Genomic DNA, 27,623 nt, shown 5'->3' with positions numbered 1-27,623 from the left:
ATAACGAGACAAGGCTCCGTGTTGAGGGTCAAACAGTGGTCTGACTGTACTTCACGTACAGCCTCTTTTATTCATAAACCACAAACATAGTACTGCCCACAGGGGTTTGAAATACAACCAATCAGTAATTAACAACACATACAATGTAACTACAGCAACCAATCGTTCACGCCCCCAGAGGACCAGAATGAAGACTGGGACATAGGACAACATATCCCCACAATGCATCATGGTTTCCTCCTCTCTGTCCAGACAACCTGAAGAGCAATCCAATTATCTCTGAGGACAAAGGGAGATCGCCAATACACATGTAGATACAACAGGACAGACATCACCCTTTAAACACACAATGGGACAATGGCACAATGGAAACACACCCAGCATTTTCCCTCCCCTTATCCTGAGAGGAGACTCAATTATACATACAGTTAAACATACTTTCTACCCAACTTTCATAACTCTAAAACCATACATCACATTCACATAAGAATTACATATTCACAATCAATCCATTCAGGGGAACAACATATTAAAAAATGGCATGAATCAGACCAGGGGTTCAAAAGTTAGTATATGGCCCATAATCCAGGGGCAAGAGGCCAGCAGCCAGTCCTCTTCAAAGCCCAGTGGCGAGGTTGGTTTCACCACAGACCACCTAGCCAAGTCAAAGAATTAGATTATCTACTAGTTGAGGGAATAGCTAAAATGACCTTGAAGGGGGAAGTTATCATTATGGGAGACTTCAATCTTCCTGATGTAAACTTGAAAACCAAAATAGCTAGTTCTGCCAGGAGTACAGATAGTCTAAATTCCCTACTGGGATTATCTCTACAGCAAGTAGTTCCGGAAGGAGGCCATTTTAGATTTAGTATTCACAAATGGGAATTTGGTATCTGATATTACTGTAGGGGAAAGCTTGGGATCTAGTGATCACCAGTCAGTGTGGTTTACTATAAGTACAGTGACTGAGTCACACCACACAAAAACAAAAGTTTTAGATTTTAGAAAAACAGACTTTTCTAAAATTAGATTAGTGGTATACGAGTCCCTATCAGATTGGAACAGTTTCATTGGAGTCCAGGAGAAATGGGACTACTTAAAAGTGCCACTATTGAAGGCAACAGAAAATTGCATTAGGCTTGTCAGTAAAAGCAAAAAAAGGAAGAGACCACTATGGTACTCAGCAGAAGTGGCCAAAATCATTAAAAACAAAAAGATAGCATTTAGGAATTATAAAAAAAATAAAAACCGAGGATGACAGGCAAATTTATAAGATTAGGCAGAGAGAGGCCAAACAAGTTATAAGAGCTTCTAAAGCACAGGCAGAAGAGAAATTAGCTCAGTCAGGGAAAAAAGGCGATAAGGCATTCTTCAGATACATAAATATAAAAAGGAAACTAAAACAAGGAATTACCAAAATAAAAACAAAAGAAGGAAGGTATATGGAAGAAGATAAAGAACTAGCTGACTGCCTCAATGAATACTTCTGTTCAGTTTTTACAAAGGAAAATGAAGGACTAATGATTCTTTTGATGCATGTGTCTTTACAAAGGAAGAGGTTCTAAGTCAGCTGTCTAAAATTAAATACAAATAAGTCACAGGGGCCTGATGGGATACACCCAAAGCAATTAAAAGAGCTCAGCGGTGAATTAGCAAAACCATTAACAGATTTATTTAACCAATCACTGGCGACAGGAGTCGTCCCAGAAGATTGGAAATTATCAAATGTTGTGCCCATTCACAAGAAAGGTAATAGGGAGGAATCGGGCAACTATAGGCCAGTAAGCCTGACATCTATAGTGGGGAAATTAATGGAAACCATACTTAAGGAGAGGATTGTGGAACATCTAAAATCCCATAGATTGAAAGATGAAAAACAGCATGGGTTTACTTCAGGGAGATCATGTCAAACTAATCTTATAGATTTTTTTGATTGGGTGACTAAAATAATAGATGAAGGAGGTGCAGTAGACATCGCTTATCTAGACTTTAGTAAGGCTTTTGATACTGTCCCACATAGAAGGCTTATCAATAAATTGCAGTCTTTGGGCTTGAACTCCCATATTGTTGAATGGATTAGGCCGTGGCTGAGGGACAGACAACAGAGGGTTGTAGTCAATGGAGTATATTCAGACCATGGTATTGTTACCAATGGGGTACCTCAGGGATCTGTTCTGGGACCCATATTGTTTAATATATTTATCAGCGAAATTGCAGAAGGCCTCGATGGTAAGGTGTGTCTTTTTGCTGATGACACAAAGATTTGTAACAGGGTTGATGTTCCTGGAGGGACACACCAAATGGAAAAGGATTTAGGAAAACTAGAGGAATGGTCAAAAATCTGGCAACTAAAATTTAATGTTGATAAGTACAAGATAATGCATCTGGGGCGTAAAAACCCAAGAGCAGAATATAAAATCAGTGATACAGTCCTAACTCAGTATCCGAGGAGGATTTAGGGGTCATTACTTCAGAAGACTTAGAGGGAGTCTGTCACTTCCATATGTCCATATACAGTGCTTACATTGTCCTATAGCACACCTATACATAAATGTAATGGTGCCCAGGGGCGGCATTCAGTGTGTAAGTGCCCAGGCTGCTCTGCCTTCTTTATACTTTACTCCTCCCCAGCCTCTTCCTTTGCCCACCCTCCAAGTCTCCTGCCTCATCAATAGGGCAAAGGAAGAGGCTGGGGAGGAGGAAAGTGAAAAGAAGGCAGAGCAGCCTGGGCACCTACACAATGAACGCCGCCCCTGGGCACTTTCGAGTGCTCATTTGCATATGAATTAAACTTCGTTTTTCCTGCTGGTGCAAGTCTAAAGAAAAGAACAAAAGGTACCGTTACAATCCTGTATAGGTGTGCTACAGAGCCATGTAAGCGCTGTATATGGCCATATGGAGGTGACAGACTCCCTTTAAAGGTAGGCAGACAATGTCATAGAGCAGCAGGAAATGCTAGCAGAATGTTTGGGTGTATAGGGAGAGAAATTACCAGTAGAAAGAGGGAGGTGCTCATGCTGCTCTACAGAGCACTAGTGAGACCTCATTTGGAGTATTGTGCTCAGTACTGGAGACCATATCTCCAGAAGGATATTGATACTTTGGAGAGAGTTCAGAGAAGAGCTACTAAACTAGTACATGGATTGCAGGATAAAACTTACCAGGAAATATTAAAGGACCTTATCATGTATAGCTTGGAAGAAAGAGAAGACAGGGGGGATATGATAGAAACTTTTAAATACATAAAGTGAATCAACAAGGTAAAAAAAGAAAAACTGCTACAAGAGTACATCGTTTTAAATTAGAGCGGCAAAGGTTTAAAGGTAATATCAGGGAGTATTACTTTACTGAGAGAGTAGTGGATGCATGGAATAGCCTTCCTGCAGAAGTGGTAGCTGCAAATAGAGTGAAGCAGTTTAAGCATGCATGGGATAGCAATAAGGCCATCCTTCATATAAGATAGGGCCAGGGGCTATCCATAGTATTCAGTATATTGGGCAGACTAGATGGGCCAAATGGTTCTTATCTGCCGACACATTCTATGTTTCTATAATATATTGCTATAACCTATCTACTGTACAACTTGTGAATGTATACAATTAGTGTGTCTTATAATGGGTTTAGCATGTCTGTATATTTTAAATGACCATGTAAATCAGGTATGCAAGGCATTAAGAATAAGAAGTCTCCCATAGTATAGCATAAATACAGTTGCAAGAAAAAGTATGTGAACCCTTGGAATGATATGGATTTTTGTACAAATTGGTCATAAAATGTAATCTCATCTTCATCTAAGTTACAACAATAGACAATCACAGTCTGCTTAAACTAATAACACACAAAGAATTAAATGTTACCATGTTTTTATTGAACACACCATGTAAACATTCACAGTGCAGGTGGAAAAAGTATGTGAACCCCTAGACTAATGGCATCTCCAATAGCTAATTGGAGTGAGGTGTCAGCCAACAGGAATCCAATCAATAAGATGAGATTGGAGGTGTTGGTTACAGCTGCCCTGCACCATAAAAAACACACACCAGTTCTGGGTTTGCTTTTCACAAGAAGCATTGCCTAATGTGAATGATGCCTCCCACAAAAGAGCTCTCAGAAGACCTACGATTAAGAATTGTTGTCTTGCATAAAGCTGGAAAGGGTTATAAAAGTATCTCCAAAAGCCTTGCTGTTCATCAGTCCATGGTAAGACAAATTGTCTATAAATGGAGAAAGTTTAGCACTGCTGCTACTCTCCCTAGGAGTGGCCGTCCTTAAAGATGACTGCAAGAGCACAGTGCAGACTGTTCAATGAGGTAAAGAAGAATCCTAGAGTGTCAGCTAAAGACTTACAAAAGTCTCTGGCATATGCTAACATCCCTGTTAGCGCAAGAATGGATTTCATGGGAGGATACCACAGAGGAAGCCACTGCTGTCCAAAAAAACCATTGCTCACGTTAACAGTTTGCACAAGAGCACCTGGATGTTCCACAGTAGTACTAGCAAAATATTCTGTGGACAAATGAAACCAAAGTTGAGTTGTTTAGAAGAAACACACAACACTATATGTGGAGAAAAAGAGGCACAGCACACCAACATCAAAACCTCATCCCAACTGTGTAGTATGGCGGTGGGGGCATCATGGTTTGGGGCTGCTTTGGTGCGTCAGGGCCTGGATGAATTGCTATCATGGAAGGAAAATTGAATTCTAAAGTTTATCAAGACATTTTGCAGGAGAACTTAAGGCCATCTGTCCACCAGCTTAAGCTCAAAAGAAGATGGGTGTTGCAACAGGACAACGACCCAAAGCATAGAAGTAAATCAACAACAGAATGGCTTAAACAGAAGAAAATACACCTTCTGGAGTGGCCCAGTCAGAGTCCTGACCTCAACCCGATTGAGATGCTGTGGCATGACCTCAAGAAAGCGATTCCCACCAGACATCCCAAGAATATTGCTGAACTGAAACAGTTCTGTAAAGAGGAATGGTCAAGAAATACTCCTGACCGTTGTGCACATCTGATCTGCAGCTACAGTCGTGGCCAAAAGTTTTGAGAATTACATAAATATTGGAAATTGGAAAAGTTGCTGCTTAAGTTTTTATAATAGCAATTTGCATATACTCCAGAATGTTATGAAGAGTGATCAGATGAATTGCATAGTCCTTCTTTGCCATGAAAATTAACTTAATCCCAAAAAAAACCTTTCCACTGCATTTCATTGCTGTCATTAAAGGACCTGCTGAGATCATTTCAGTAATCGTCTTGTTAACTCAGGTGAGAATGTTGACGAGCACAATGTTGGAGATCATTATGTCAGGCTGATTGGGTTAAAATGGCAGACTTGACATGTTAAAAGGAGGGTGATTTTGAAATCATTGTTCTTCCATTGTTAACCATGGTGACCTGCAAAGAAACGCGTGCAGCCATCATTGCGTTGCATAAAAATGGCTTCACAGGCAAGGATATTGTGGCTACTAAGATTGCACCTCAATCAACAATTTATAGGATCATCAAGAACTTCAAGGAAAGAGGTTCAATTCTTGTTAAGAAGGCTTCAGGGCGTCCAAGAAAGTCCAGAAAGTGCCAGGATCGTCTCCTAAAGAGGATTCAGCTGCGGGATCGGAGTGCCACCAGTGCAGAGCTTGCTCAGGAATGGCAGCAGGCAGGTGTGAGCGCATCTGCACGCACAGTGAGGCGAAGACTTTTGGAAGATGGCCTGGTGTCAATAAGGGCAGCAAAGAAGCCACTTTTCTCCAAAAAAAACCATCAGGGACAGATTGACCTTCTGCAGAAATTATGGTGAATGGACTGCTGAGGACTGGGGCAAAGTCATATTCTCCGATGAAGCCTCTTTCCGATTGTTTCGGGCATCTGGAAAAAGGCTTGTCCGGAGAAGAAAAGGTGAGCGCTACCATCAGTCCTGTGTCATGCCAACAGTAAAGCATCCTGAGACCATTCATGTGTGGGGTTGCTCACTCACAATTTTGCCCCAAAACACAGCCATGAATAAAGAATGGTACCAAAACACCCTCCAACAGCAACTTCTTCCAACAATCCAACAACAGTTTGGTGAAGAACAATGAATTTTCCAGCACGATGGAACACCGTGCCATAAGGCAAAAGTGATAACTAAGTGGCTCGGGGACCAAAACGTTGACATTTTGGGTCCATGGCCTGGAAACTCCCCAGATCTTAATCCCATTGAGAACTTGTGGTCAATCCTTAAGAGGCGGGTTGTCAAACAAAAACACACTAATTCTGACAGACTCCAAGAAGTGATTATGAAAGAATGGGTTGCTATCAGTGAGGAATTGGCCCAGAAGTTGATTGAGAGCATGCCCAGTCGAATTGCAGAGGTCCTGAAAAAGAAGGACCAACACTGCAAATACTGACTCTTTGCATAAATGTCATGTAATTGTCGATAAAAGCCTTTGAAACGTATGAAGTGCGTGTAATTATATTTCACTACATCACAGAAACAACTGAAACAAAGATCTAAAAGCAGTTTAGCAGCAAACTTTGTGAAAACTAATATTTGTGTCATTCTCAAAACTTTTGGCCACGACTGTACAGGAAACATTTGGTTGAGGTTATTGCTACCAAAGGAGGTTCAACCAGTTATTAAATCCAAGGGTTCATATACTTTTTCCACCTGCACTGTGAATGTTTACATGGTGTGTTCAATAAACACATGGTGACATTTAATTCTTTGTGTGTTATTAGTTTAAGCAGACTGATTGTCTATTGTTGTGACTTAGATGAAGATCAGATCACATTTTATGACCAATTTGTGCAAAAATACATATCATTCCAAAGGGTTCACATACTTTTTCTTGCAACTGTAGATTCACTTGAAGCTAAATTCAACCTATACTCAAACTCAGGTAATAATGTCTTTGTAAGGTTTTGGAGATGCCCCCTCCAATTCCATATTTATATATAGCATTATGTGTACACTTTTCCACATGTGAACATGTTTATATTGTTTGTGTGTACATCAGTGGTTCTGATAGAGGGGTAGTGGAGCCAACCTCCAAGACAGTGAGAGGTCCTGTATCGCCATATTGTTTAGGGAAGGGAGGGGCACCAGTGTGGCTCAATAGCACTGGCATGTCTGTGCATGGCTACATGACCTGCATGGAAGGAGTCTGTGGAGCACTTATATTTCAGTCCTTCTCCCACCAAGTGAGTCTAGGCATGGTGCAGAGAGAGCTCCAAGACATTCAGCACATACACAGATATAATACAAAAATGTATATCCAAAAATGTATCTTTATTTAAGTCGATAAAACAAATAAATAGATGCATAAATTGGCAAAGACAGACACAACCACATGGAGAGTGCACACAATACGTCGGGACATCCAGTTATAGCATTACAAGTAGTGGAAAAGGTGGGATGGAAAAACAAGTATAAATAAATACAAAATCAAACCATGTGGCTCCCCCGCCTAGATAAAAAAAACATGATTCACAACATATACACAATGCAGACCCGGTGTCACGGCGGGAGCGGGGAAAACCCCCCACCGTGCAATGGAAGTGGCTGCAACGCAAGATAGCAGGGCACAAGGAGCTGGTCACCACCTAAAGTAACCCTGAGCTCTCCCTGGACTCCTAGCGCATGAGCCGCCTCAGATGGTAAGGGGGCTCATGCTCACGAACCTAGGACCCTATTATCCCTATTATCCCTGTAATGCCCTAGGCCAAACGACAGGGCAGAGACCACCCATTCATCCTACACCACGGGTGAAAAGGTGTCTCCAGAGACCCAGTGACACTAAGCAAGACCATGGGATAAACAGTATGGCAGGTAAGTTACACAGCAACATAACTATGCAATCCACACTTACCTGCCGTAGCCAAGATGGAATGAGGCTCCAGGCTGGGAAACCCACAGTCTTGTCTTAAACCCCTCCGGGAAAGCACGCCGCTTGCGAAGCCCAGACACCACCAGAAAACCACCATACACCAACCACACCAATACAACATATACCAGGTGGGGGAGGAAAACAGAGACACACCGGAGGGGACTCACAGCCAGGGCAAGGAATCAATATAATAAATAAGGGTGACTCACACAGACACAAAGACATACCGCCAGGGAGCAGAGCTCCTACACAGGCAGATAACAAAATAAGACTGACCACAGGCTCCACCACACCATCATATAAAGAGGCCTGAGGTCACACCCACCACACCTAGCAGACACACCTAAATTAACCCCGTGACCACCAAAACGGGGAATGCACCAAATAAAGGAAAGTGCACGTGCAAACAGAAAACTACACGTTGCCCCCGGAAACCAGTCTGCACGCAACAGCGTCACGGTCAACATAAATTGGCCATGACACCCGGCTAGTGGCACCTTTTAGATACCCCGACACGTGTTTCGCTTCAGCTTCCTCAGGGGGTGAGTCTAGGCATGGTGCAGAGAGAGGTAGAGTTTGCAACCTGTATATGTTGTATGTGGGGAGCACTGATATATTGCAGATTCAGGGACCCCAAGGGAAGCTGTAAGACTGTTAAAAGAAAGGCTTCGGACACTAGAAAGCCATTGTGTGATTATTCAGAATTGTTCTGCTGGTTAGTAATGTTTCAGGAGACTTAACCTTTAAGAAGAACTGCACCCATTATTGGCTGATCACTTCAGCAAAAGAACCATTGTTTGCAATTGCTGCTCTGAATCCTCTTTCATTTTTCACTGCTTATCACATGTTACTTGCACATATATTGTAGTAATGCAATAAATCGTCCATCTTGTGCTCATTTTTAGGAACCAGTTTCCATCTTGGGAATCTGGATAGCAGTGTGCTATCCCAAAGTAACAGATGCACAGTAATTGAATAGTAGAGGCAGGCACTACTGCTCAAATCCCAGTCCCTGCAGTTCCACAAGCACATGGAAGTCCAAATATTCCGTAAGGTTATGGTGGTGCTCTAGGTCCAAGTCTGTAACATATCTTCCCAAAGAAAAAATGAAACATGGCACTTGACTATCCCATCTATATATCCTGGATATATAGGGTTTTTAAGGGGCCACATACAGGAGTGCATGATACAGAATTATATAGCCAGCATGGAGCTGTGTGCAATTTAGATTGCTTGAAATTTCCATAAATTGACATGCTAAAATACATAGGAGAACATGTAAAGTTATACATCCTATGGCTATAAAATCCTCATATGGTCATATTAATGGGTGTGTAGAATCAATAATATGGTATGGACTAATTATGCTTGTAGATAATAGACTAAAAATGGCATTCAATACCAATCTGCTGCCTTAATAGCCTGCTGGATACTGCCATACATTAAATCTAGGTACACATTCATACCTCTTAGTGCGGCTTCAGCTGGCTTATGCAGTGCACGTAACCATAGGGATGTCCAAAAGAGCTATACACAGAAGAGCAACAAGATTAATGTGAGACTTGAGAACCCCACTTATGGTGAAAAAAGAATAACAGTGTCCAATATGTCACCCTTGAGAACAGGATACTTGTGTATAAAGATGTCTCCTCATATGACAAAGAAGCATCCAGCAACTGAAAGAGAAAAGATTCAGTCTCAAATGACTATAGGACTCTTTACTATAAGAACAGCGAAGTTGTAGAATACTGTAGCTTCCTGCACAAACTGATTTTGGCAAAACAGCAAATTGTTTCAAGAAAACGTAACATGATGCCAACATGTGATCCAGACTTTTCATCATTGTGGCTCATGATGAAAGGTGATCACATCTTGTAGTGGATTTTATCTTCTTCTACACCAAGGGTTAGGTAGAACCCCTTTTGTGCTTTAATAGGTTGCTTATTTCGTATTCTTTCTTTATTTGATGAAACTTCAATGTAAAGTATTTCCTTTTTCATTGAAATTATTACTTTCCTTAATGAGGAGACCAGAACTGAATAAATGTTACATTTATTAGAAACGTGATGTGAATAAGATCACACAGAATTGAAATTACAGTGCCAAGTTATGTTGTGTAAAGGCAAACTCAAGGTCTGTAGTGTTGAGAGCCTAGCTTCTAATGTGTGTGACTTTCCTGGTGTCAACTATCAGTGATATTTTTGTGGACACTTGGTGTCCACTTCCTCTTTAAACAAATGTCCATGCATTTATACCCTCATGAGAGTAGTTCTTTTCCAAGGAGTCGTATCATCCTCTTGTAGTGGCATGAAGGTGCCGAATACTCATTTCTGAGATCTTTTAAGCCAGACTTCTTGTTCTAAAGTATCTATTGTCTGCAGCTACTGCTGATGCAAAATACTTTAAGCATTGGCACTATATTTCTAATTTCTTGGTTCTCCCAATACTATGGAATTCTAAAACAGGACTACATAAATCCTGGTATTCTGTGGCCACACCAGACAGATTTGATGCAATACCTTGACTACAAATGACTTTGTGACTACTTTACCGTACCTCCAATATTACCACCTTTAGTCCTTCAGAGTCACAAGAAGTTAATGTAGTTTAATAGTTTATAGAAAGAAAGCTAATTTAACTGAGTACTAATTTTGTTCTATAATTGTAAAGTATAATTGTACATTTTTACTGCAGTTCCTAATCAGGTCTAATCTGACAATGCAGTCCTCAGATGATGTGACACAGAAAGGATTACTGAGGGAATATTTTAGGCTGAATTCAAATCTGCTTCACAGATTCTGTCATATCTGCCACCATGACAGAATTTGCTGGACCAATTATAAATCAATGGGATCCACTGGGCACATTAATGTACTTCATGTGATGGATCAGCTGCATCATCGTTTTCCGTTTTCTGCTCCTATGACAGAATAGTGATGAGCGGGAGGTGCCATATTCGGTTTCGCGATATTTAGCGAATATTCGCATGAATATTCGTGTTATATTCGTCGAAATCGAATATTCGCAATTATTCCAATTATCGCGAAATTATTTTTCGCATATTGCGAAAATTTATCTTGATAGTATAAGGCAACGTTCCTATGCTAATGACTATGGCTAGGCTAATATGTGTATATTACGAAATTTCGTAATATTGCTCTAACTTCGTCTCTTAGAATATTACGAATATTCTAAAAGACGAAGTTAGAGCAATATTAAGAACATTTGCAAAAGTCGAAATTGCGATGCGAGTAATATAACACGAAATAGTCGCATGAAGATTTAAACTTAGCACTGCTATATTCCATATTCTAGCCTAATATGGAATATAGCTGTGTTAAGTTAGCACTGCTATATTCCATATTAGGCTAGAATATGGAATATAGCTGTGCTAAGTTGAAATCTTCATGCGACTATTTCGTGTTATATTACTCGCATCGCAATTTCGACTTTTGCAAATGTTCTTAATATTGCTCTAACTTCGTCTTTTAGAATATTCGTAATATTCTAAAAGATGAAGTTAGAGCAATATTACGAAATTTCGTAAAATACACATAGATTGTATTTAAGCTAATATACTGCTATAGTAATAATTTTTAATAGTGTACATATTTTACAAAACTTAAGTTCAGAAGAGGCAAAAAAAATTACAGGAAAAAAAAGGGATTATAGCACTATATTAGCTAAATTACAATCTATATGTGTATTTTACGAAATTTCGTAATATTGCTCTAACTTCGTCTTTTAGAATATTCGTAATATTCTAAGAGACGAAGTTAGAGCAATATTACGAAATTTCTAAAAGACGAAGTTAGAGCAATATTAAGAACATTTGAAAAAGTCGAAATTGCGATGCGACTAATATAACACAAAATATTCGCATGAAGATTTCAACTTAGCACAGCTATACTCCATATTCTAGCCTAATATGGAATATAGCAGTGCTAACTTAGCACAGCTATATTCCATATTAGGCTAGAATATGGAGTATAGCAGTGCTAAGTTGAAATCTTCATGCGAATATTTCGTGTTATATTACTCGCATCGCAATTGCGACTATTGCGAAATTTCGTAAAATACACATATAGATTAGATTGTAATTTAGCTAATATGGAATATAGCAGTAAGTTGAAAACGCCACTGACTGGAGCAGCCAGGAAGCCAGGAATCCAAAGGACAGGTAAGAACAACTTTAGGGAAGTGGGAAAGAAAAAAATATAATAAAAAAAATAAATAAAAAAAACGAATATTCTATTTCGCGAATATATAGAACGATATTCTAAATATTCGCGAAATCTCGAAATTGCGATATTCGAGAAAAAAATTCGCAATTCGAATATTCGCGCTCAACACTATGACAGAACACAAAACAAGAAATGACAACACAGATATCAACTTTTGTAATCCTTCCTCAGTTCTCAGTAACATATTACAATTTGTTGAGGGAGACAATAAATGCATTGTCTGGAGTCTGTTATGGCTTTCCGTTATAACAGGGTTATAACTGAACATAACGGAATCCATATAATGGAATGCAAAACAAAAGCCTTTAAGAGGCATTCTGTTTTGCTCCGTCCAAATAGAAGTCTATGGGAAAACATAACGGATCTGTCTGGGTCCCGTTATGCAAGATGGAAAACAAAGTCCTGTCGACAGGACTTTGTTTTCCGCCTTGCATAACGGGAACCAGACGGATCCATTTTGATCCCCATAGACTTCTATTAGGACGGAGCGTCCGTTTTGCATTCCATCATAATGCAAGTCTATGGGCAGCAAAACGGATCCGCCCTTCCGTCTTATGGATTCCGTTATGTTCCGTTCTAACCCTGTTATAATGGAAAGCCATAACGGACTCCATAATGCTAGTGTGAACCCACCCTAACAGTGTTAAATTGGCAGTTTTTTTATTTTTTTTTAATTGGACTAAAAGCAGGAATTGGTATAAAATAATTTAAAAAAAACACAAGTCACACAACTCCAGTACCACCGCTCCAGTCCATGCCACTCCCGTCTTCCCACTACTGCAGTGATGATATCATATATCTTATTTACATGAACGCTATAGGCAAACACTGGTCTCAGCGGTAGCGTACAGCTTATGTCACCATCACTGCTCAGCCCAGTGATTGGCTGCAGTAGTCACATGAACAATATACATGACATCTTTGCTGTGGAAACGGCAGTTACCAGAGTGGAAGGACACTTATAGGGTAACTAATGGCAATTTTATTTATCTATTTTTCTTATAACAATTCCTGCTCTTAGTCCAGACAACCACTTTAAATATTCAAAGTGATGAACAGACTGTAAAGAGAATTAAGCGGTTACAATACATTATATCGACCATGTAGATTCGTTTTGCTACACCAATAAAAGGAAGATTAAAAAAGTTTCAGAAAGTGCTGACGGTTCAGATATTAATGTAAACGCAAAATATGTACCGTAACTGACTTTCTTATATTGAGCTACAATGTTTAATGTGCCTCTATTTTTTAATGTGAAAAGTTCACCCTTCTTGCCAGAGGTTAGTGAGCATGAGAAACGCTACTGCTCTATATGACACAGAACAATGAGTCAGATTTAATTTTGTATGAGCTATGCCGTTGCTAGGAATAGCAGTCAGTTCACTAACTTCTAAAGAAACAGTGCTCCTAGTAATTACTCAGACTACCCCAGTGATAATAGGTGTCTGCTCTAGTTTCCTTGCTGTTCAATGTCATAGAGATAATAATGAATCTTCCCGCCTACTATGACAGTTACTTATATTTAATGGAATCTGAAATGCTAATTAAATGCTGATATATGGAGGAAGAAAAATCGGAAAGCATGAGCTGCTGCACTCCATTACCTAATTTAACTAGTGAAGGCCAAGTCTTCCTGGATTTCTTTATTTAAGAAGGAATTTTGTATTCTGTAAGTAAGCAGTCGATAATGACTAATGTGCACAAGAGAAGAGAAGTGAAAAGAAAGGACGTGATTTTAAACAGAGGTTGGGAGTGAAAGTATGCCTGGTATAGCTAAAGCAATAAAATAAATGAATACTTAAGAACTGTGATTAATGGAATGGGAAACTTTTTATGGAGCAATCACATAAAGGAGTCATGAACGCTGGCAGTACTTTTATTCACTCAAAGCTTTTTATTAACAATGTAGTCAAATCTAGACATGATTTCTTTTGGGTAATAGGCGCCCAATAACACATACATGTTGAATTTAATTACTATGTCTTAGAATAATCTAACTGGTGAAAAGTATCTACAGTTAGAAAATACATTAATATTATATTGTCACTCCAACAGTAATTGTATGCCTCATTTTACCGGGTGTACTATATTAGTGTCTAACTGTCAGATTAAACATCCACAGCCCTTGGTTCTGCTCTTACGAAGCTTACTTATGTGTGTGTGTTTTATTGTTACTCTTAGCTTATGGGATTCTTCCTTGTCACTGTTGGCATGCAGTTTAATGCTTAGAGTTTATAGAATAGAGCTGGCAGAACGAAGTAGAGTTAGTATGTAGCAAAGACCACATATAGTGCCTGAGAAGTCTATGATGTGCCGTTAAGAGGCTACATGCCCCAGTAGGCTGGCTCGAGTAATGGAAGTTAGAGCATGAAGCATGCAGTGTCTAAGGAGCTTGCCCAAACAGTGTGTGGAATAGCGCTAGATACAGCCACCAAAGATTGTAGCAGTGGGCTAACACAAGAAGACGGTGACTCAAAGCCTGGGTAGGGTTGCGCGGTGTGGTCCAACAGTAGCTGCTGATAGAGACTCAACATGAGAGCTACTGAGGGATACCTGAGAAGTTGCCAGTGGTGTTGTGCAGCAAGGCTGTATAAAGAGAGTATATGGGATACTTTAAGACTGTAGTAGCCATTGCTGGAAAAAATGTGGGCTGAGAAAAAAAAAGTCTAAAGACTAGATAGTATAAGACCAGTGGATAATGGAAGACTGGCTGCCCTTAGGTCTAAGGAGAGACCTGTGTATTCCATTCCTATAAAGCATGAAACAGGCTACTTTTACACTAGAGTTTTTTGCTAGATCCGGCAGGGTTCAGCAAAAACGCTTCAGTTACTGATAATACAACCATCTGCATCCGTTATGAACGGATCCGGTTGTATTATCTTTAACATTGCCAAGACGGATCTGTCATGAACTCCACTGAAATTCAAAGGGAAACGGATCCGTTTTCTATTGTGTCAGATAGTGTCAGATAGTGTCATGATGGAAAGAAAACCGCAGAATGCATTTTGGAGCATTCCGTTCTGTTCAGTAACATTTTGTCCCCATTGACAATAAATGGGGACGAAACTGAAGCGTTTTTTTCCGGTATAATGGATCTCAATACCGGAAAATAGAAACGCTAGTGCAAAAGTAGCCTCAGAGGAGACTATGACTATTCAGTGTAAAAAAAAAAAAACACTCGCAAGGGCCAGAGTATGTATTTAAAGCGAACCTTTCACCAGGATTTCACCTAATAAACTATTACCAGTACCTTATAGATTATGCTCATTCTGTTTAAATGCATTCTTGTCCCGCTTTCCTGGGATGTATATTGATGAAAAAAACGACTTATAAAGTCCTTGTCTCCAGCTCCTGCAGTCACGGTGGAAGTCAAGGGGGTAGCCCTTCCCTCACTCCGGGCTGTAACTCCCCTGCCCTAACCCCTCCTCTAACTAGTGTAACTGACACCCGGCTCAGTCGCCGGGACCGTGCTTGTACTGGCGGCGCATGCGCCGTTGGTCTCAGTAGCAGCGCGATCCCGTCTATCGTGCGGACTGAAGCGCGATCCTGTAAGTGAATTGCGCATGCGCCGTCCGTCCCCGATGCCTCCCTGTCTTCTATTCAGGCGCGCGCCTGAATAGAAGACAGGGAGGCATCGGGGACGGACGGCGCATGCGCAATCCACTTACAGGATCGCGCTTCAGTCCGCGCGATAGACAGGATCGCGCTGCTACTGAGACCAACGGCGCATGCGCCGCCAGTACAAGCGCAGTCCCGTCGACTGTGCAGCGTACTCAAGTTAGGTTTAGAAATGTTCCTGGGTGTTGTAGTGCAATAGACACTAACCTGAGACGGCTGACTCTCTGCAAGGGCAGGTGATGATGAGAAGTGTTCGTGACGCCAGTGCCAATTAAACGGTGGCACGCCGTTTGCTGATAGCAGGAATAACTGAGGAACCACGTGATGTTAAAACAGAATTCAAACTTTAGTAGTCATCATATAGGGACATTGACGGAAGCGCAGTTCCTTTGAAGACAGTTGATTTTCAATACAGTTGATGCAGGCAATATATATATATATAGCAAGGTGACTTTAGAGTGTTAAGCACAGGACTTGCAGTACAGGCAGCTTGCACTCTATTCCTGACTGATCCTGGAACATAGAAATTCTTCTCCAAGGTCCAATGCCCTAGCTCTGGCGTATATCCTTGGTTTTATCTCTATCAAGAACCTCCTCTGTTGTCTTGAGTACCTCTTGCTTTTCTTGACTTGCCTCTGTCTCTCCCTCAGCTTCCTCAGGCTCTAGAAACTTCTGAACTCTCTCAGTGTCCTCAGGCTGATTAGCTGTGGTGTTCCTGCTTCTGCATATATATATTCAGGAGGGGAACCTTTTCCTTGGATCTGGAACCCGGTTACAGGGACTGCATTACCCTCTCCTGGTCCACAGGCTTCAGGCCTGGACTTGACTCTGACATAGTCTAATCTCTGGTTAGACTAGACTACAGACTTCAGACTCCAACTACAACTCTAGACTGACTTTCCTTTCCCTGACTGGGCCTTATATAGACTAGGGCTCCCTAGCTCCCTCTAGTGACTAAGAGCTGGAATGACACCCCTAGCAGGCCTGTACATGCACATTTTACAGCAACAGGGAAATACATAGCATTACATTACATTACATTTTATAAAGATGACTTATACCAACTTCCCCATAAATAAGGGGGACGACAGCACACAAGTGACCCTTCTGTAGTGACGGGCATTACAGTCCCCGTACACTACATACCCCACTGCTTTAAGCTGAGTACGGCCTCGTACTCCATCAGGGCCCGCCCAACTGGAATTTCTACCTGAAACAGAAAAAGAGACATGCAGGTATACATATATGTAATTCATCTGCATTTACATTCATATCAGGTCCAATTGGCAAAGGTGAAGGGTGGTGACAAGGGGCGTCGTACTCTTCTCTCAGGATAGTGAATGGAACTGGGGCGCTGACCTGGCACAGCGTGACATTAATACCAGGATAGTCCATATGTGCAAATTGTCCTTAATAGAACAGCAAGAAACGGTAAAACAGTATAAAAGTTCTTGGAGGCTCAAAGAACAAATATGAGTCCGTACCCAGGTTACTTTCCTATAAATCACAGAGGCTCTCATGCGGTGGAGTCTTTCTCTGGGCACATTCCTTTTAAAAGAGCAAAAATCTCAGAGGCTCAGGTTCTTTTGAGTCTATCTCCGGGCACGGTTCCTTAGTATCAAGTTGCACAATATAAAACAAGTGCTGTAATACCCCTGATCAACCTGAAAAGGGGGTTAAGGGTAAAAGGTGCAACAAAGGAACAGGCACAACTTGGCGTGGGATAGCAAAAGCAGGCAGGAGGTCCTGGAAACAAACTTGGCTTCGTTGACTTTAATACTTCAGTGGTTAACACCTACCACTGAGCCGTGGATAAACTGGCAGCAGCAACAAACGACCAGGAAACATAGGACTCCTGTCCTGGAAGGGTTAAGCTTTCAACATCATTTTTTTAAGCAAAATAAATCAAAGGCCTAGCAGGCTGATTCACAGTGGCATGTCATAATCACCTGGCTCTGCTGGCAAATACGGCCTGTAGTAGTCCTCTACAGGAGGATGTGCCCACATCACAGTGTTAGGGGGCAGCTGCAAAGTGAAGGGACCCCTAATAGGTATTGGCCCCATAGGCCCAGGGGCAAACACTCTTGTGGACCGTACCGGTCCCGGCACAATGATTGTGGGTTGTGCTGCATTGGGTACCGCCGCCGCAAGCGGTCCGGTGGGCTCTGTGCAGCAATTCACAGGAATAGTGGGTCTTCTTTGGGGCCTGGATGGAGCAGCGTTAACAGACGGTGGTTTACGGGTGGTGACAGGCACCCTTACCTCGTCTCCTTTAGGCGGCGTCTGGATCCTGGCGGTGGCAATCTTGCGCAGCTCCCGCAACTTCTCCTCTAGCCGGACGATCTGGTCACCAATGCTTTCCGTGTCGGAATCGCTGTCCTCTGCTGGCGCCGCCGGCGCAGGTACAGTACACGATGCGTCGGACGCGGCCGCTGCAGGCTCCGGTGGCGCATCTGGTCTCCGACCTTTACGGATATTCTCCAGGGTAACGCGGAGTCCTTTTAAATTTTCCAGGTCTTGGATGGTCTTCTCCCGACGAGGCAGCTCGGGGGAAGGATAGGGGCTCACCCATTTTTCCAACACGGTTGGCTGCCAGAAGACGTTAGGCCCAATGAAGGAGCCTCGCTCCTGGAAGGCGTGGTGGGCCTGTTCTGGAGAGCGTTCAGGTTCCCGCTCGCAGCCAGAGTAGTCTTCTTCTGCCTCCCAGTCCTCAGGTTCTCACTTGGGACGGGTCACAGCAGTCGCATATGGGCCTCTCAGGCTCTCGGCAGGGGTGAACTCCACCTCCTCTCCCTCGCGGAGGCTATGTTGGTACGAAGGGAGGTAGTCTCTCTTAACAGATCTCCTGTTGACGTATAAGTCTCTGCCAGTTAGGTAGTCTTGTATGAACCCGTAGCCACGGGTTTTGTCAAAGGACACCACCAACCCCTTTCTCCTTTCCAGGCGGGGTTGGGTGTTGGTGTGTCGTTCATGGATAGTCTTGGTCAGTTCCTCATAATATATTTTAGTCTTTGTATTCCGCTTTATTGCGGCCTCCCGGATCTCTGCCATTAGTGAGGACCACTTGAAAGAGGGCTGAAAGAAGTCTCTCCAAGAGCCATAGCAGGGCTCTGGTTCTTTCTCCCGTGGCGGGCAGGCGGGTTTCTCCGGTCCCGGAGAGTAGGCCGGTGGAGCCTCTTCTGGCTCTACACCAATATCCATGTTCGGTATTTCAGGCGCGGACGTGGCAGCAAAGCAATGCTGACTCTCCAACATGCTCGATCCTTCTCTGGAGAGCGACAGGGTGGCGCCAATAAGATCAGCCAGATCCTCCCATTGCGCCGGGAGGCCGCCCCCCAGGTATTCCAGTATGGGGAAGGCGGAGTCCATGCTGGCAGACATGCAAATGTCCAGATAAGAAGTGGCGCCTGACCTTGAACCTTTTCCCGCTTTTTCATCAAAAAGGCGCCAACTTTTCCCGCATTTTCGGGATGAAGATGACGCAGCAGTAAATTCAGCAATCTCAGCGGCCATCTTTAGCAAAATCCGCTGTCTATTCACTGACAGCAAGCAGGATGATAAAAAGTCCATAAAACCACACTCCAATGTGGCGATTTTCTTCCTCTTGATAGCGCAACACTGCACAGCGCTTTTTAGAGATTTTAGGCACACTTTGGGTATGTTTTTCAGTCCACAAAGTCCACTTTAATAAAACAGGCAATTTGTCACTTTGGTCACAGGGCAACTGTATAAGGCACAAAGTTCACGCTTCTTGCACTATAAAGCGTGCGTATCCTGTTCGTGACGCCAAAAGAGAGGTGCAGCGTACTCAAGTTAGGTTTAGAAATGTTCCTGGGTGTTGTAGTGCAATAGACACTAACCTGAGACGGCTGACTCTCTGCAAGGGCAGGTGATGATGAGAAGTGTTCGTGACGCCAGTGCCAATTAAACGGTGGCACGCCGTTTGCTGATAGCAGGAATAACTGAGGAACCACGTGATGTTAAAACAGAATTCAAACTTTAGTAGTCATCATATAGGGACATTGACGGAAGCGCAGTTCCTTTGAAGACAGTTGATTTTCAATACAGTTGATGCAGGCAATATATATATATATAGCAAGGTGACTTTAGAGTGTTAAGCACAGGACTTGCAGTACAGGCAGCTTGCACTCTATTCCTGACTGATCCTGGAACATAGAAATTCTTCTCCAAGGTCCAATGCCCTAGCTCTGGCGTATATCCTTGGTTTTATCTCTATCAAGTACCTCCTCTGTTGTCTTGAGTACCTCTTGCTTTTCTTGACTTGCCTCTGTCTCTCCCTCAGCTTCCTCAGGCTCTAGAAACTTCTGAACTCTCTCAGTGTCCTCAGGTTGATTAGCTGTGGTGTTCCTGCTTCTGCATATATATATTCAGGAGGGGAACCTTTTCCTTGGATCTGGAACCCGGTTACAGGGACTGCATTACCCTCTCCTGGTCCACAGGCTTCAGGCCTGGACTTGACTCTGACATAGTCTAATCTCTGGTTAGACTAGACTACAGACTTCAGACTCCAACTACAACTCTAGACTGACTTTCCTTTCCCTGACTGGGCCATATATAGACTAGGGCTCCCTAGCTCCCTCTAGTGACTAAGAGCTGGAATGACACCCCTAGCAGGCCTGTACATGCACATTTTACAGCAACAGGGAAATACATAGCATTACATTACATTACATTTTATAAAGATGACTTATACCAACTTCCCCATAACTAAGGGGGACGACAGCACACAAGTGACCCTTCTGTAGTGACGGGCATTACAGTCCCCGTACACTACAACTGAGCCGGGTGTCAGTTACACTAGTTAGAGGAGGGGTTAGGACGGGGGAGGTACAGCCCGGAGTGAGGGAAGGGCTACCCCCTTGACTTCCACCGTGACTGCAGGAGCTGGAGACAAGGACTTTATAAGTCGTTTTTTTCATCAATATACATCCCAGGAAAGCGGGACAAGAATGCATTTAAACAGAATGAGCATAATCTATAAGGTACTGGTAATAGTTTATTAGGTGAAATCCTGGTGAATGGTTCGCTTTAACTATTTTTGTCCCTGTTTTTCATGAAGGCCTAACTAGTCTAATAACATTCTGACACCATCAAGAAATAAATCCCGTGGAGCAAATGGAAAGGTGGCGATGGCGAACTTTTTTAACAGTTAATACGTATCCTGCAGCCGAGGAGAGAGGACGGCATCTCTGCAGCTCAGTGTGTGCATAGAAGATCTGCAGACATCCAGCTATTCCAGGAGTGTCTCTGGGCTTTATTTAGCTTCAGTTTATTTTGTGATATACCCCACTCCAGTTTGGGCCGTGTCCGGTGATTTTTTTGGCCTGCCAGAACTCAAGTTGCAGCTGCGGCCTACCTCTGAGAGCAATATTCACTAGATAAAGTACCGCACTCCGTATTGGCTGGTGCCAAGGATCCAGCGTTCTCCACCACAATCGCTCCCAGATTTTGACCGCTGAAGAAGGCCATTGTGGCCGAAACGTACGGTCATTGTACTCACCGATTGTGACTACCATTGTGATATGGGATTGTAACTGGATCATGTTGATGATGTAAAATGATACCATTAAAACTTGATTAATTGCAAATCTAAGAAGCTGTGTGCCGCAATTCTCTACTATTATTATACCTCTGAGAGCAAGCCGTGGCCTAAAGTTGAGGGGTCTGCACCGTTCCGGAGACAGTGAATCTTTTCTCTCTCATCACCCGCCCTCTAACAAGACACAGAGACGAGACAGGAGACCTCTGGCGGGCCTGCTTGACAAAATCTAGTAAGCCACAATATACTTACCGACCCAAGTAACCTCGCTGCCATTTCGGTAGATACCACTGGGTCTGCAAAGGGAAAGTGAGTTTTGCTAGGTCTTCAATACCGAGCTCTTCAGCTAGAGAAAGGCATCTGGACTCATTCTGAAATCCCTCGGGATCCCTTCAGGCTAGTTTACAATTTACCTAATCACACCCCCTAGCCTCTCATGTATCCTCCAGTCTCATTTTTACTAAAATTTCATAAGAACCTCCTAAGTCTTTGCCTTAATTTTTGTGGACCTTGGTTTATATTTATTACATAGAGGTTCATTCTGCTTTTTCAATTAAAGGACCACAGACCCAATATTTTTAGGCCGCCCTGACGGTCACCAGCCTTCTTATTAATTGCTTTAGTTACACAAATCAGACAATGTGAAAACTGTCTCATCTTTACACATCCCTGCTCTATCAGCTCTCAGTATGCTCTGAAATTACCTACTTGATGAAGGAGTGGAACTAATCTTTATTAGAAGCTACAAGATCTTATGCAGATATGGTGAAGGTGGGCAGATATAAGGGCTTCAGCCTAGAAACACAGAGACATCCTCTGAGTTCTTTTTTATCACAATCTGATCTAGACAAATACGTAATGATGAAAGCACAATATGGGGGCCCCATCCTCCACCCCTAAAGGTGCTACACATGGTCATACACCTGCACATCCTAAAAGAGAAAGTGAAGATAAGGACTCTGCAGTAGAGATGTCCTGAACTATTCGCCGGCGAACAGTTCCCGGCAAACATCGCTTGTTCGCATTCACCGCGGCGGGCGAACATATGCGATGTTCGGTCCGCCCCCCTATACGTCATCATTGAGCAAACTTTGACCTTGTACCTCACAGTCAGCAGACACATTCCAGCCAATCAGCATACCCTCCCTCCCAGACCCTCCCACCTCCTATCAAAAAGCAAGGACAGCATCCATTTTAGATTAATTCTGAAGCTGCAGTGTTAGTTAGAGCAGGGACAGTGCTGCTGCTGCTGAATTAATAGGGAAATCGTTAGCTAGGCCAGTGCTCTGTGTCCACTCCAATCCTCAAAGACTCATCTGCTGTAAGGACAGCGTCCTGACAACACCCGAAAAAGCCCTTTTTAGGGCGGGTACATCAGTCTGCTTTTTTTAAAAATATATTGACCGTGTGCCAGTATCATAGTGCCAGTATCATAGTGCCATCTCCCCCCCATATTGACCGTGTGAGAGGGCACAGGCCCACAGAATGTAATGTGCCCACTGCCCACCACTCATATCGGGTGGCACAGTACCTTGCAGATAAAAAAGTCATTTAATTTTTTCTCTTTAATATAATTGCAGTTGCCTGACAGTGTGTGTCAGGCCCACAGACTGTACTGTGCCCACTGCCAGTGCCCACCACTCATATCGGGTGGCACAGTACCTTGCAGATAAAAACGTCTTTTAATTTTTTCTCTGTAATATAATTGCAGTTGCCTGCCAGTGTGTGTCAGGCCCACAGACTGTACTGTGCCCACAGCCCACCACTCATATCGGGTGGCACAGTACCTTGCAGATAAAAAAGTCATTTCATTTTTACCCTTTAATATAATTGCTGTTGCCTGAAAGTGTGTGTCAGGCCCACTGACTGTACTGTGCCCACTGCACACCACTCATATCTGGTGGTAGAGTACCTTGCAGATAAAAAAGTCATAACATTTTTTCTCTGTAATATAATTGCAGTTGCCTGCCAGTTTGTGTCAGGCCCACACACTGTACTGTGCCCACTGCCAGTGTCAACCACTCATATTGGGTGGCACAGTACCTTGCAGATAAAAAAGTCATAACATTTTTCTCTGTAATATAATTGCAGTTGCCTGCCAGTTTGTGTCAGGCCCACAGACTGTACTGTGCCCACTGCCAGTGTCAACCACTCATATTGGGTGGCACAGTACCTTGCAGATAAAAAAGTCATAACATTTTTCTCTGTAATGTAATTGCAGTTGCCTGCCAGTGAGTGTCAGGCCCACAGACTGTAGTGTGCCCACTGTCCACCACTCATATCTGGTGGCACAGTACCTTGCAGATAAAAAAGTAATTTAATTTTTTTACTGTAATATAATTTCAGTTGCCTGTCAGTGTGTGTCAGACCCACAGACTGTACTGTGCCCACTGCCAATGCCCACCACTCATATCGGGTGGCACAGTACCTTGCAGATAAAAAAGTCATTTAATTTTTTTCTCTGAAATATAATTGCAGTTGCCTGCCAGTGAGTGTCAGGCCAACAGACTGTACTGTGCCCACTGCCCACCACTCATATCGGGTGGCACAGTTAGCTTGCAGATAAAAAAGTCATTTAATTTTTTCTCTGAAATATAATTGCAGTTGCCTGCCAGTGAGTGTCAGGCCCACAGACTGAACTGTGCCCACTGCCCACCACTCATATCGGGTGGCACAGTCGCTTGCAGATAAAAAAGTATTTACATTTTTTCTCTGTAATATAATTTCAGTTGCCTGCCAGTGTGTGTCAGACCCACAGACTGTACTGTGCCCACTGCCACTGCCCACCACTCATATGGGGTGGCACAGTACCTTGCAGATAAAAAAGTCATTGAATTTTTTCTCTGTAATATAATTGCAGTTGCCTGCCAGTGAGTGTCAGGCCCACAGACTGTACTGTGCCCACTGCCCACCACTCATATCGGGTGGCACAGTACCTTGCAGATAAAAACATCATTAAATTTTTTCTCTGTAATATATAATTGCAGTTGCCTGCAAGTGAGTGTCAGGCCCACAGACTGAACTGTGCCCACTGCCCACCACCATTTATATCGGGTGGCACAGTAGCTTGCAGATAAAAAAGTAATAAAAATTTTTCTCGGAAATATAATTGCATTTGCCTGCCAGTGAGTGTCAGGCCCACAGACTGTACTGTGCCTACTGCCCACCACTCATATCGGGTGGCACAGTACCTTGCAGATAAAAACATCATTACATTTTTTCTCTGTAATATATAATTGCAGTTGCCTGCAAGTGAGTGTCAGGCCCACAGACTGAACTGTGCCCACTGCCCACCACCATTTATATCGGGTGGCACAGTAGCTTGCAGATAAAAAAGTAATTAAATTTTTTCTCTGAAATATAATTGCATTTGCCTGCCAGTGAGTGTCAGGCCCACAGACTGTACTGTGCCTACTGCCCACCACTCATATCGGGTGGCACAGTACCTTGCAGATAAAAACATCATTAAATTTTTTCTCTGTAATATATAATTGCAGTTGCCTGCAAGTGAGTGTCAGGCCCACAGACTGAACTGTGCCCACTGCCCACCACCATTTATATCGGGTGGCACAGTAGCTTGCAGATAAAAAAGTCATTTCATTTTTACCCTTTAATATAATTGCAGTTGCCTGAAAGTGTGTGTCAGGCCCACTGACTGTACTGTGCCCACTGCCCACCACTCATATCTGGTGGCACAGTACCTTGCAGATAAAAAAGTCATAACATTTTTTCTCTGTAATATAATTGCAGTTGCCTGCCAGTTTGTGTCAGGCCCACAGACTGTACTGTGCCCACTGCCAGTGTCAACCACTCATATTGGGTGGCACAGTACCTTGCAGATAAAAAAGTCATTAAATTTTTTCTCTGTAATGTAATTGCAGTTGCCTGCCAGTGAGTGTCAGGCCCCCAGACTGTAGTGTGCCCACTGCCCACCACTCATATCTGGTGGCACAGTACCTTGCAGATAAAAAAGTAATTTTTTTTTTTTCTGTAATATAATTTCAGTTGCCTGCCAGTGTGTGTCAGACCCACAGACTGTACTGTGCCCACTGCCAGTGCCCACCACTCATATCGGGTGGCACAGTACCTTGCAGATAAAAAAGTTATTTAATTTTTTCTCTGTAATATAATTGCAGTTGCCTGCCAGTGTGTGTCAGGCCCACAGACTGTACTGTGCCCACTGCCCACCACTCTTATCGGGTGGCACAGTAGCTTGCAGATAAAAAAGTAATTTAATTTTTTCTCTGAAATATAATTGCAGTTGCCTGCCAGTGAGTGTCAGGCCCACAGACTGTACTGTGCCTACTGCCCATCACTCATATCGGCTGGCACTGTACCTTGCAGATAAAAACGTCATTTAATTTTTCCTCTGTAATATAATTGCAGTTGCCTGCCAGTGAGTGTCAGGCCCACTAACTGTACTGTGCCCACTGCCCACCACTCATATCGGGTATCACAGTAGCTTGCAGATAAAAAAGTATTTCAATTTTTTCTATGTAATATAATTTCAGTTGCCTGCCAGTGTGTGTCAGGCCCACTGACTGTACTGTGCCCACTGTCAGTGCCCACCACTCATATCGGGTGGCACAGTACCTTGCAGATAAAAAAGTAATTTAATTTTTTCTCTGTAATATAATTGCAGTTGCCTGCCAGTGAGTGTCAGGCCCACAGACTGTACTGTGCCCACTGCCCACCACTCATATCGGGTGGCACAGTAGCTTGCAGATAAAAACGTCTTTTAATTTTTTCTCTGTAATATAATTGCAGTTGCCTGCCAGTGAGTGTCAGGCCCACAGACTGTACTGTGCCCACTGCCCACCAGTCATATCGGCTGGCACAGTACCTTGCAGATAAAAAAGTAATTACATTTTTTCTCTGTAATATAATTGCAGTTGCCTGCCAGTGTGTGTCAGGCCCACAGACTGTACTGTGCCCACAGCCAGTGCCCACCACTCATATCGGGTGGCACAGTAACTTGCAGATAAAAAAAGTCATTTAATTTTTTACCCTTCAATATAATTGCAGTTGCCTGCCAGTGTGTATCAGGCCCACTGACTGTACTGTGCCCACCACTCATATCGGGTGACACAGTACCTTGCAGATAAAAAAGGCATTCGATTTTTTTTCTCTGTAATATAATTGCAGTTGCCTGCCAGTGAGTGTCAGGCCCACAGACTGTACAGTGCCCACTGCCCACCACTCATATCGGGTGGCACAATACCTTGCAGATAAAAAAGTAACTAAATTTTTTCTCTGTAATATAATTGCAGTTGCCTGCCAGTGTGTGTCAGGCCCACAGACTGTACTGTGCCCACAGCCAGTGCCCACCACTCATATCGGGTGGCACAGTAACTTGCAGATAAAAAAGTCATTTAATTTTTTACCCTTCAATATAATTGCAGTTGCCTGCCAGTGTGTATCAGGCCCACTGACTGTACTGTGCCCACCACTCATATCGGGTGGCACAGTACCTTGCAGATAAAAAAGTCATTTGATTTTTTTTCTCTGTAATATAATTGCAGTTGCCTGCCAGTGTGTGTCAGGCCCACAGACTGTACTGTGCCCACAGCCAGTGCCCACCACTCATATCGGGTGGCACAGTAACTTGCAGATAAAAAAAGTCATTTAATTTTTTACCCTTCAATATAATTGCAGTTGCCTGCCAGTGTGTATCAGGCCCACTGACTGTACTGTGCCCACCACTCATATCGGGTGACACAGTACCTTGCAGATAAAAAAGGCATTCGATTTTTTTTCTCTGTAATATAATTGCAGTTGCCTGCCAGTGAGTGTCAGGCCCACAGACTGTACAGTGCCCACTGCCCACCACTCATATCGGGTGGCACAATACCTTGCAGATAAAAAAGTAACTAAATTTTTTCTCTGTAATATAATTGCAGTTGCCTGCCAGTGTGTGTCAGGCCCACAGACTGTACTGTGCCCACAGCCAGTGCCCACCACTCATATCGGGTGGCACAGTAACTTGCAGATAAAAAAGTCATTTAATTTTTTACCCTTCAATATAATTGCAGTTGCCTGCCAGTGTGTATCAGGCCCACTGACTGTACTGTGCCCACCACTCATATCGGGTGGCACAGTACCTTGCAGATAAAAAAGTCATTTGATTTTTTTTCTCTGTAATATAATTGCAGTTGCCTGCCAGTGAGTGTCAGGCCCACAGACTGTACTGTCTTCACTGCCCACCACTTATATCGGTTGGCACAGTACCTTGCACGCATAGTACCACTAATCTAAAAAAGAATGACAGGCAGAGACAGGCCACCCTGCAGGGGCCATCGTGGTCGTGGGGCTGTGATTTCCTTTGGCCCTAGAA

Source organism: Bufo bufo, chromosome 2, assembly GCF_905171765.1.
Source record: "Bufo bufo chromosome 2, aBufBuf1.1, whole genome shotgun sequence".
Taxonomy (NCBI): domain Eukaryota; kingdom Metazoa; phylum Chordata; class Amphibia; order Anura; family Bufonidae; genus Bufo; species Bufo bufo.
Note: the sequence above shows the minus strand (reverse complement) of the source record.